The sequence below is a fragment of the Tachypleus tridentatus genome, chromosome 11, assembly GCF_004210375.1.
Source record: "Tachypleus tridentatus isolate NWPU-2018 chromosome 11, ASM421037v1, whole genome shotgun sequence".
In the NCBI taxonomy this organism is placed as follows: Eukaryota; Metazoa; Arthropoda; class Merostomata; order Xiphosura; family Limulidae; genus Tachypleus; species Tachypleus tridentatus.
In genome coordinates, this window is record NC_134835.1 from 85,240,981 (window position 1) to 85,253,236 (window position 12,256).

General features: G+C 31.7%; 1 protein-coding gene across 2 annotated transcripts in view; it reads left to right on the plus strand.

Moving 5' to 3' along the window:
• Window positions 1-5,657: 5,657 nt before the first annotated feature.
• LOC143232656 (dnaJ homolog subfamily A member 1-like) overlaps window positions 5,658-12,256 on the plus strand; it is a 38,124-nt gene continuing 31,525 nt past the window's right edge. The window contains exon 1 of one of the 2 annotated variants that reach the window (XM_076468320.1): window positions 5,658-5,815. The gene's annotated coding sequence lies outside the window, so the exon portion shown is untranslated. Of the gene's footprint in view, window positions 5,816-6,032; window positions 6,962-12,256 lie in introns of those variants that run through there. The other variant, XM_076468321.1, reaches the window with a different exon arrangement.

A 12,256-nucleotide genomic window follows, 5' to 3' on the forward strand; every position in this document is an offset into this window, starting at 1 on the left:
GGTTAAGGTCATTACATGCAATGATAACTTCATAATATTCTTTTATATACTTAATATTTAAACGGAAATTATAAACAAATGGTTAAAACATCGCTCTAGAAATATTATATATCACATTCTTAATTATTTTAGGAGGTATTTTTGTCATGAATACATGAGGCTGGATGATTAGGGCACTTGACTCGTAACCACACTATTTGTTGGTAAAAATACAAAATAGAAACCCAATAACCAGAGCACTTTCGAAAGGTAGACCTTTCTTCTTCAGGGGCAAACTATTGTTTTCTCCTTGTTTGGAAGCACTTTTAGTCAATTTGTCTGTAATTGTTCTACTTATCAGAATGGTGCATTCTAGCTACTTCTGACAGAATGTTCAAATCAAAAACCATAATGGATACAAACTCGTTTAAACTCTTCTTTTCTTTACTTTAGTGGAGTCCTTTCAGAAACATGTAAGTGTAAAATATTCCTTTAGAAGCACTATGCACCATGGAATTTGTTGCACTATAAGTATCAACAACGTGTGGCAACTCAAGAGGCTTATCTGTACTGTTACTAAGCCTACTAGTCTTCTCTTCATTCAGTTGCTTATATTCGTTGAATCTGTTACTATGAAACTTCTTTTTTGATTTGTGAGGACTATGCTTCTGTTACTTCTCAAATATTCAGGATTTACCATGGAAATAAGCACTTTTCATGACAAGGTAAACTGCAGGAATGAGTAAAAACACTTTCTTTATTAAACACATAGAGTTTGACCTTTGTGTTTTACTCATCAATGAATAGTTATTGGAACAGTCCATAAATTTTGCCACTGTTCGTATGGGGAGAAATTGAGCTTACAAATTACCAATAGAAGTATACTTACTCCTACTCTAAAATTTATGAACAAAGGAATGAACTGTCATAGTGAGACAGTTTGGAATACGAGTAATATAAGGAAAAGAGCTCGCTTGCTACAAACAAGCAATTTGTGTATGCTATATCATGCACTGGGAAAGATAGAACTACCGGCGAATTGTCTTTTGGTGTTATTAACAAAAACTCACTTAGTACATAGAAATATTGAAACAAGTATTTCACATCTGTTTTGAATGACGCTGAATAAATTGTAAGTAAAAGCATGAAAAATGTCACTGAAAGTTTGCAAAAAAAAGATGGAAAAGTTACTTAAACATCTGAGACGTGTGATGGTACTTTGCAGAAATGAAACTACTGTTTCTTACATAGAGTTGTCACTGTACTTTCAAGTTAATCTGGAAGTCATAGAATATGAACTGCTACGTTTATACTGTCATTCCTATTCTTCAACTAGAAACAGGTCAGCAAAAGAGAAAGAGAAACATTATAGTGTTTGCTTAGCAAACTATGACGGCTCTGTGCCTTCAGTATATGAGGATATTTCAATAACCTTAGAAGAAAAGAGGCCTCAGATACAAAACGTACATCAGCGATGACGACAGTAAATCATTCTATACAGTAAAGGAGTCAAGACCATATGGAGGAAGAAATTTAAAGAACAATAAGTATACAGTACGTGTACAAAGAAGGTTACGAACAGCTTTGCGAAATCTGAAAAAAAAAATGTGAAGGGTTAAAAACACATATTCAAAGGAATATGAGTGCTGGCAGACTCTTTGATAACGTTATTGACAGTCTTTAGAACAAAGTGGATCTGGAAGGCATGTGGAATGCAGCATGGGTAACTTGGTACCATAAAATATTAACTGACATCAAATCTCAGTATCACTTGTGCTTCACTAGTGAAGATTATTAATGCAAATTTCAGCTACCAGCTCAGAATATTTAAATAGTGTAATGAAAGTCGTGAAGCCCGTCTATAAAAGATTATCTAGGGATGAGCTCCTGACAAAATGCTTAGATTGCATCACTCAGATTGCTCATGAATTCCTTAACCGTGTGATATTGAATCATTGCCCCAAGATGGGCTATTACTGATGCTGTCAGTACTTGCAATGATGGAATGTTAATTCAAACAAAAAGAGGATATTTGAAGCACAAAACAAAGCTTCTGTAAAATGAGTAAAGCAGAAACAGATCAGAAAAAATCGTCAAAAGAGGGATTGAAAGTCCAAGGAAGAGGGTGAAACTTATGCTTTAAAAGCTTATTAATACTAAGTAACATATTAATAAAGTAAATTTCACAGCTTGCAGAATGTGGTATACTTACAACGCTAAAATCCGGGTTTCGATACTCTTGGTGGGCAGAGCCCATTGTGTAGCTTTGTGCTTAATTCAAAACAACAACCTTCTGACGTGAAATTTGCTAAAACACTCGTTATACAATTTTAGTAGCGATACTAAACACTAGATGGCAGGTAATAACTGCCGAATGACTTTATAGAAAAAGTACTTTAAAAAATAAAACATGAAAATTTAATACTTGTACTCTAGTAATGGTACTATTTCTGTTAAGAATATTCTGTTTAAACATATCAGAAATGAACATTTTCAATAAAATTCTTTCTCATAAATTAAGAGTAAATTAAGGTTCAAAATATTAGTTCCACCCAAAACTTAAAAACATGGTAGAAATATACTAAATGTCTTCACTAGGCAAATACCTAACAGTTATTGGCATAAAAGATGACCTTCTTTTATCAGTGTGTTGAGCCTTTTTTCTAAAATAAAAATAAAAAACTGTAATTTAAAACTGGAGTTCAGAATTAATATTATTTTCTGTGAGCAACAATGACAAGTATTAATAGGCGAAAGTATCCGGTTATGTCATTATCCTTAGTTTCTTTCTTACCATACGATTGGGAAGTAATTTTGTAACATGGGGATTTCCGGCACATTAGAAAAGTACACTAATTCTCTATTTGACAATTTGTTGTATAGTTAGTCACATACGATCTAAAATGTTTGTAATGGATCTACTATTGTACGATACTTTCATACCTACGTTTGTTTCAATTGGATGCAGTGACGTATATTATTAGGTGTGAATTACGCAAGTACCGTCTATTCTTTAAATTTATAGAATATTCTCGAGAGTAAAAATAAGCAGTACATGTTTCACGAAAATACTACTGTATCTTCCAATATTGTTGAACATTAGAAAATATCGCCTGATTAGTGTAAAAGCTAACCGAGAGACAGTATTATAATATTATTGGTCAGCTATAATCTGTATACTATAAGCCTTGGAAACTATAATTGTGATTAACGCTTATTAATCGGAAAACTACATAATTTGACCAGGAATTTTCATAGATTTCGAACATTAAGAACCGTTTAACTTCAGAAAATTAACTTAGATAAATCGAATAAACATGTAATATTAAAATTCAGTTAATTTCTCTTTTCTAATTGCAGTACTATACTGAAATACCTAAAAAAGTTTTATCGAGTATATTATCACAAGTATAATTAATTATAATAGTGGTTTACCAGCTTGAAGAGGGCGTTTATATCACAGCGTTATTGAAATAAGAAAGGAAACATGAATTAAATATTAGAAAGAACTATGTTTTTGTTTCATGATGTTAAAAAAATACGTGGATTTAAGAATGACAGAGATTAAATATCAGGTCATTCCATAAGTAATGTCCGATAATTTAATACAGAAAGTGTATCATCATTTTTGTCTTTGTAGAAGGCTTTAATAACTAAAATATCTAGTGGGACATTTATAAAAATATTCAGACAAACAAAAAATAACTCAACTTCACTTTTTCAGATCATTAATCAAATAAACCCTTATGAAGATGGATATGTCTGAGGACCACATTAGGCATGTAATGCATTATGAGATTAAAAAGGCAATAGTGCAGCAGAAACAATTCGAAACATTCAAGGTTTTTATGATGTGGAGTCTCTCAATGAAAGAAAATATCGAAAGTGGTTTTTAGAAGTTCAGGTCTGGTGGCTACAGCTTAAGTGATGCGCCACGTTCAAGTGGTCCTGTCGAGTTTAATGATGACTTGCTGCTGGCTGCACTTGATGAAGATTGTGCTGTAACAGTTAAAGAACTAGCACAGAAGCTTAATTCAACTCATTCAACAGTTCGCCGTTATCTGCAATAGCTAAGAAAAGTGTCAAAACTTGGAAAATGAGTCCCCATGATTTGACAGAAGACAATCTTAGAGCAAGAGTGGACATTTGCATTTCTCTGTAGTCTCGTAAACGTAGCTCATCTTTTTTGGACAAGTTAGTAACTGGAGATAAAAAATGGAAATATTACAAAAATGTTAAGCTCTGCAGACAATGACTCAATACAGGTAAGCTAGCTAAAGCACAGCCCAAAATGGACATCCACCCTTGGAAATCTTGTTAAGCGTTTGGTAGGATATTGTTGGTGTGATCCACTTTGAGTTACTGCCACTTAATGTAAAGTTTACATCAGACTTCTATTGTCAACAGTTAGAGCGCTTAAATGTTGCATTGAAAGAAAAGAGTCATACTTTGATCAATCGTAAAGATGTTGTGTTACACCAGGATAATCCACGGTCCATACTGCTAGCTGGACTGGGAAAACTTCTACACCCTCCTTAGGCTCCAGTCCTTGTCCCATCTGATTATCATCTGTTCCGAAGTTTGCAGAACTATCTTGATGGAAAAGAGCTTGGAACACATGAAGATGTCAAAACTACCATCTCCAAATTGTTTTCCTCCAAATTCTAAGAATTTTATAGAAGTGAAATTCAGAAGCTGATGAATCGTTGGCAGCAAGTAATTAATAATAGTGGAACATACATTATTGATTAAATAACGTTACAAGCGTTTGAAATCCTTTCTCTTTTTCTGCGGCCCGACATGGCCAAGCGTGTTAAGGCGTGCGACTCGTAATCTGAGGGTCGCGGGTTCGCATCCCGGTCGCGCCAAACATGCTCCCCCTTTCAGCCGTGGGGGCGTTATAATGTTACGGTCAATCCCATTATTCGTTGGTAAAAGAGTAGCCCAAGAATTGGCGGTGGGTGGTGATGACTAGCTGCCTTCCCTCTAGTCTTACACTGCTAAATTAGGGATGGCTAGCACAGATAGCCCTCGAGTAGTTTTGTGCGAAATTCCAAAACAAACAAACAATTCTCTTTTTCTGAACCTAAAATCAGACATTACTTAAGCAATGACCTCATAAAAACCCTATAGCCCGAGAGCTTTCGAAAGGTGAACCTTTCTTCTTCAGGGGCAAACTGAGTAACCTATGTTTTTGTTTTTAACTTATACATAATAAAACCTTAGTGTTGTTTTTTGTTGTTGAAAACACTACCATTATCAGGTAAGATAAATCCAATTTTTATCGAGCCATTTGTGTTAGTTTTATAACTTTGGTTCTGCCAAACCTGATAATTTTATGAAATAGAGCGTTTAAGATAGCTGTAAATAGTGTTTATTAATTTCTTTAGAAATTTGAAACATTAAAAAAACTATATAACTACCATTTGTTGAAATTAGTTATGATAAACAAATATTAAAATAGGCATAAAATTGTCACAAATAGGTTCAATTATTTTCAAGACTTTTTCAGAAAAAGCTATAAGCTTTTATTCACAATATTTTTAACAGTTATTAAGTGTAACTTATAAAGAAATAATTGTCATTCAAATATATTTTTTACAGTTTTTCTCATTTTTATAACACCTGTTGTATCATTAGAACACTATGAAAGCATTTACATTGTTGAATAATAAACAGGATCTGACAAACCTTGTAACCTATGCGCATGCGTCTTTTCCGAGAAAGGCTGTTTTTCACAGTTTCAGGAGAGTAACAGCCTTGTTTTGAGACGATTGGAAACGACGTTGATCATCTGTCTTGCATGTATTTTATGTAACAAAGGTAGTGTGGATAAGTAAGTAGCATAGGTACTATAAATTTGGTTTCGAATCAAATCTATGTCGAAATTATTGTTACACTTTAAAATTATTCTTTACTATTATGTTGTTTTTATTGAAAGAAATGTACATATGTTTAGAAATCAAACATCAGGTAGTGGTATAGTATTTTAAATCAGATGAAATAATCCATGGTTATAAAAGTAAAGTCTAAAGAAAATATAATTGAGTCGAGGGCATTTGGTTAAGCCTGATTTAGGCTCTTAGTTCTAGTAGATACGTAGTACCAGGCATGTTCTTTTGTCAGACTGAACGTAGTCGGACATTTTGAAATATCAAACTACGTCTTGTATGTTATAAAATATACATGTTTAGTAATCATTATTTGTTAATAATTAGTTTACATTATCATATGGTATTGAATATAATTATTATTTTTATACATGTCAATTTTAAATGTTCTACCAAAATTTAATTATTTTTACATAAAATAGGCAAAGGTTTACAAGTTGCCTAACGTATAATACAAATAGTCACATACTAATTAGTAATACAGTTGTTACTTGATATATAATTTATTCGTATTAAGTTGTTAGCTTTTACAGATTGGTAATTACTAACAGTAGCACTACCAAGACTATTAATAAAGTGAAGCAGTTAGATATAAATATCGTAGAGATTATGAATTATAAAACGTTCACGTTTCTTGTATTGTCGCTGTGAATCACTGGGCCTTAGAATAAAAGCTAAATTGATTTTTTTATGACTCCTGCAAGTAATGACTGAACTTCATATACTTTTATAATTAGTTTCAATAATCATTGCTATTCATATTATGAGTTTGGTCCTAAATATATGTTTAAAACAACTTGTGCGTGTGGAAATGGCTTGGAATTGTTGGCTCAACAATTGTATATGGAATATGGCTAACCTTATTTTCCAAAAGTAGGTGCTGTAACCATTTTTTTTATGGTCAAACCACACTTTACCAAAAATATCATGCAGACATGAGCTACAAGATTCTTTTTTCATTCACCACAGTTTGCATAAGCATTATTTTTGTGAACTATGCTTCTATGTAGTACATTAGAGAAACTCAACTATATTCCATTAGCTTTGATTGGTTCTCTACAAGCCTACAGGGAAGATTTCTCAATTGGAAGGTTAGTACTTTGGCCCTTCTGAAACACTAACATCACATCTTTGTTATTAAGAATAAAAAAAAAAATTAAACATAAATTTTCAGTACTCTGAAAAATGTAACATTTGCTTTTAAGAATCAACAACTGTAAACATGAACTTTTCATTGCAGCTAGTGTTTTAACTTTTCTAATGCATATAACATAAGACCAAATAAAATTCAAATAAGCAATAAGTTTTTGTGATTCTTCTGATCTCTTCCATTTTGTTCTCCATTACAAAATTTATTTCCCATTCAAAATGGTCCAATGGTAGACAAGTTTTGATTCAACATAAAGCAGAGAATATTTCAGCAGAACAGGATGTGGCTGGAACAATGCTGAATATTTGTGCCAACTGAAAATAAGTAGAAAGGAGTTTTGACAAATTATACCCTGAAGATGCATGGACTTAGTTTTTCTTGATTGAGAATACCACAACCTTTCTTTCTGAAGATAATTGATTCTCATTCAGTCCATAAAAGTTGCAAACTAATGAGACATCATCTGTAGTATCTTCTTTTTCTGGTTGCATTATAACAGAAGAGAGACTGCAAAGAATATTTTGATAATTTTCATCTAAATGTTCAATTTGCTCATTAAAAGCTTGAACATTGGGAAAGATGTCTCTTGCATAAGAGGTTAGACTATCAAAATGTACATTAGCATATGCAAATCAGCTTCTGAGGTACATTTTGTTGGTATATGGTGGCAAGAAATGGTCAGTTCTTTGAAACTGATATGTTGTTCCTTAATTATTTCTTTTGTCTTTCATGAAATTTGTGGCTTCCCATAGCTTAAGTTTTTTGTCTCTAGTGATTTAAGGTTGTTGATGGTTAAATCAGCAAATTTTCTCACTAAAAATAATCTATTTTTTCTGATTTGACGGTAATACAACAAAGATGAAGTTTCATTTAAAGTTTTTTCCAAGACTAGGAAAGTGAGGATGAACTATAAGTCAGATTGAAACTGAAAGGCTTTTACCTATGGCTGAAGTGCTAGAATAGTTTAAAACAATTTTAAGGGTGAGAAATGTAGCTTAATTGCATTTAAGTTCATTGCTGCAGCATGTCTTGTGGCCAAGCGGGGCTCACTCTGGGATTGAAGTAAAATGGCTTTCTCTCTGCGACTTTTTTTTTTAATTTTCTGATAAGATAATAAATTGATTGTATTGTTCCTACAGTGCTTCTCAAAATGGCAAAGTTAAGCAAGTGATCAAAAACAATGGACATAAATTGATTTTGAGGCCACAGTTTTGATTAGACTGATGATCAGTGTTCACATGTCATTTTACTGGTGCCATTATATACTTGGCCAACTATCAAAGAAAGATCAAGACCCTGTTGCAATAAAGTTTCTGTAATCAATTCAAAAAAGGCTTGGGCTTTTGTTGATTTTGCCAGGAGGCAGCCTGAAATGTAGTGAAGGCAGAGAGAAAGTTGCACTTCAAGACTGACATCCATAGTTTCATCTGTGATGACAGAATAAAAAGCACTGAATTTTACTTAATCGGTTATTCATTTTCTCAAACTCGTTGCAGTCAGATTCAAAATTTCATCTTGAATATCTCAACCATTATTTATCGGCCAACAAGCTCTGTGAACTTTTCCTTAAACCATGGAAGATTGTTACTCTGCAAGTGCAAAAGTTCAAGAAAATTCCCTTGATTTAATCAGAAGAATTGCATACATTAAAGTGACCTTCATGGTCACCTTTTAATGGCAAAGTTTTGCTCAGCAAGAAAAATGAGTGTTTCTATCACTTTGGAAAGACAGTCCATTCAGTTGTACTTCATTTTTCCCTTTTGTTTTTTGGCTTGAACTAGTACAGAGCTCTGAATTTCTGTTGCTTTTGAATGGATCCATGCTATCAGTTGATTTTGATGGCTTACACTTTTAGCATGTTTTTGCAATCTTTTTGGTTTTGATCATTTAACAAATGTGAATGTTCTACAAGATTTTGGAACAAACTTCTCGCAAGGGTAACAAGTTGCAGAATCAGAATCTGGATAAGATATCTGAGGAAATTCTTTATACCACTTAGCTTGAAATGATCAGCAAATCCCATAGATAGAGATAATTTGGAAAGTTGTGGACCAGCAAATTCAAAACCACTAACCTTTTCTGCCAACTGGTCTTTCCAGATAGTTTCATTTTGATCATATTCTGAATCATCACTGGACAAATCAGAATTGTGTGAGAGCTTTCACCTCTTCTAAAAGTTTCTTCCTGAAAAATGTGTGCCTATTTTGAAACAGTGCTTTTGACTTTTGTCAAAACTGGGTCAGTCAAACTGACTTAAGATTTCAAATCAGTTTCTTCTACTGTTCATTACTTTTGATTCCCATTGCAAATAATGTAAATGGAGCAAAACCAAAAAACTAATTTTTTTTGCAATTCTGTTATGATTTCATATAATTTGGACTTGTTTCTACCAGTCTTCAACATATCACTGTAACAGCTTTGAATATGTCATGTTTCTATGGTCATTGCCTGACTTTTTCACTTTCTGAGCATTTGGCTTTCTGATGATCAACTGCATGTCCTTTTCCAAAATCTTATTGCAAAAAAGACCTAGAACAGAGAAAGGCAAAAAGCTGATTAGTTCAAAAATGGAGAAAAAAAACAAGTGAAAGTAAGTAGTGTAATCTTAAAGAAATTTATTCCAAATATTCATTCAAATGATCTTAATCCCCATGCCCTGGTCAGGCTAAAATACACAAGAAAATGGTGTAAGGTATGCAAAAACATGTTAAGTTTTAAATTTTATTAATTTATTCACAAAATGTAAATATTTTAAATCAAAATAAATGTTTAATAATAGAATTAAGAAAAAATATCTAATTAAAATACAAAAATTGAAAAATCTTTCTTCTAAAAACATTTTTCACAACATAAATATTAATTATAAAATAATTTTATGGTTTATATATTTCCTTTTTCAATCCACCCTAACCATTAAAGTTTTAGATATCTTGTGAATTTATGGTATGAAGTACCTGCAGTTGGTTGTGTAGTATTGGTTCATATGTCAGTTTTTTTTATAACCTTTGATCTAAATAGCTTGTTTTTGGTCAGTAATATTCAAGTTATAAATTAATAAACTTTTGAGTAGAAGTAGTGTAAAATACTTTGGTTACTTTTTATCTGCAATATGTCTTTTAAAGGTTTTTGTCAAATACCAGAGCTTTTCAGACCATCTAGTAAAAGATGTAGTGAAATGTTTACGTTAACAGTTTACTTCACAAGAACTTCGGTGTGAACTATGTTGAAATATTTTCATTAGTTTGTATTTATATTACAATCCAAAAAAAAATTTAGGATGGTATTCTTAACCATTGTGCTATAAAGTTGGTATAATATACACAAGTTTGTCTACACATTAGCACTATTAGTACAGCATGTGTATTTTCACAAAATTTGATAACTTTTAGTAGAGATTACAAGTATTTTGTATACAAAAAATCAGATGTTTAAATTAAATATTTTTACTGAAGCTTTCTTTTCAAATGGTTTCATTACTAGTCTGAGTGCAAAGTGATTTCATGTTATGATTTAATAAAATTATTCTTCATCCCAAAAATCTCAATTTGTGTAATCTCTAAAACCACCTAAATACATTTCAAACATTTGTTCATTAAGACTATTTTATTTTTGATACTCTGTGGGGTCTCTCACTTAACTAACCTTGTAACAATAAAAAAAATTTAGGAAATGAATATAAACTATGCTTTTTGTGTTCTAGAATGACTAACTTATAACAAAAATAGAAATGTTCAGTCTCAAAGTAGCTTAAGTATTATGCTATATATGAATATATATATTTATTATATTGACCTTTCAGTCATGCCAAACAACTTGCATTGACAAGGTGCACTCATAATCTATTCAGTAATATAGAACTGGCTGTGTTTCAGTGGACTGGTGTTTTGTAATAGTCATATTTCAATTATTACACACACACGTTTTTTAGAAATACATTATTAAACTTATTTTTCTTAAAATATAGAACAATAAATCTGAAAGAAAAACAATTATCCCTTCTCATGACTGACCTTTGTACTCAGTTGTTGCTGGACATAGGTTGCTGAACCTTTAAAATTTTGCATGTGGAGGACATCAACTTTTTCAGGTTTTATTTATATCTACAGTTGAATAACCAACAAATCATAACTACACTGATACCATAGAATTCCATTATAATTTATTAAGCTTATAAACTAAGCTGTACTTAGGTTTTAAAATAATAAACTTTGAGCAGACTAAAGACACAACCTATATCTCCTTGAACTTGAATTGAAAGAATGTAATAGCCTTTTCATTTATTTGTATACAAAATGCTGAGAAAACCACTAAGGATATTCTGAGTTGTTTTCATGTCTCGCATACTGTAGAAAGAGTATGTAAAGGGACCATTTAAAAAAATGGAAAGTCGAATGATACCACCATGTTTAAATTAGTGCATAAGCCATATCTCGGTAAAATAAAAATACTATGATTTTATTTTGTATTATACCCTGTCGATGTTAGTAATTTGAGTTTCTAATTTGTACAAAACTGGACTTAGTAGTTTGAAATCACAAACCACTCATTTTAAATAGTGCTGCATTCAACATACCAAGTGACTCACTAAAATCTATTTTAATATTTAATTCTAGATTAAGAAATTAACTTGTATATAATAAAGTTTGGATTATAATTTACAATTTGATTCTAAACTTATTGACATAACTTTAAAATAGTAGTTCAATGAAATTTTGAATGCAAGTCAAACAAATGAGATGGCATGTTAATTTTAACTGTGTATTATTAAATATTTCATTGAAATAACGTGCAAATTATTTAGAAGAGATGGAAAACCAGCAAGTTAGTTTTAATCTTGGATCAGATCAAGTAACCACAGCATCAACAAGAGAAGGTAGTATTAGTAATTATTAATAAAAACTAGTCAATGTGAATAAGTGTGTGATGATAAGTTAACCACAACATACCTGCTATACTCAGTGTAAGTGTAGTCATTTCCCAATGTTAGAACTCTTCAGTGTGGCTGGGATACATCATACATAATAGCAGTTAAGATGTTATTGATATTAACTGTCATGATGTGAAACCAATTAAGTTGGTGAAGAGTAATTTTTCATAACTTGATTCATGTCTCAACACATTAGAATAAGGTTTAAGATTAACATCATTCATGATTCATTATTATAATTTTTCAAAGTAACCTGTTATTCAGAAGCATGGGAATGGTAATCAGTCATCCTAAGCAAAGTCATGTATT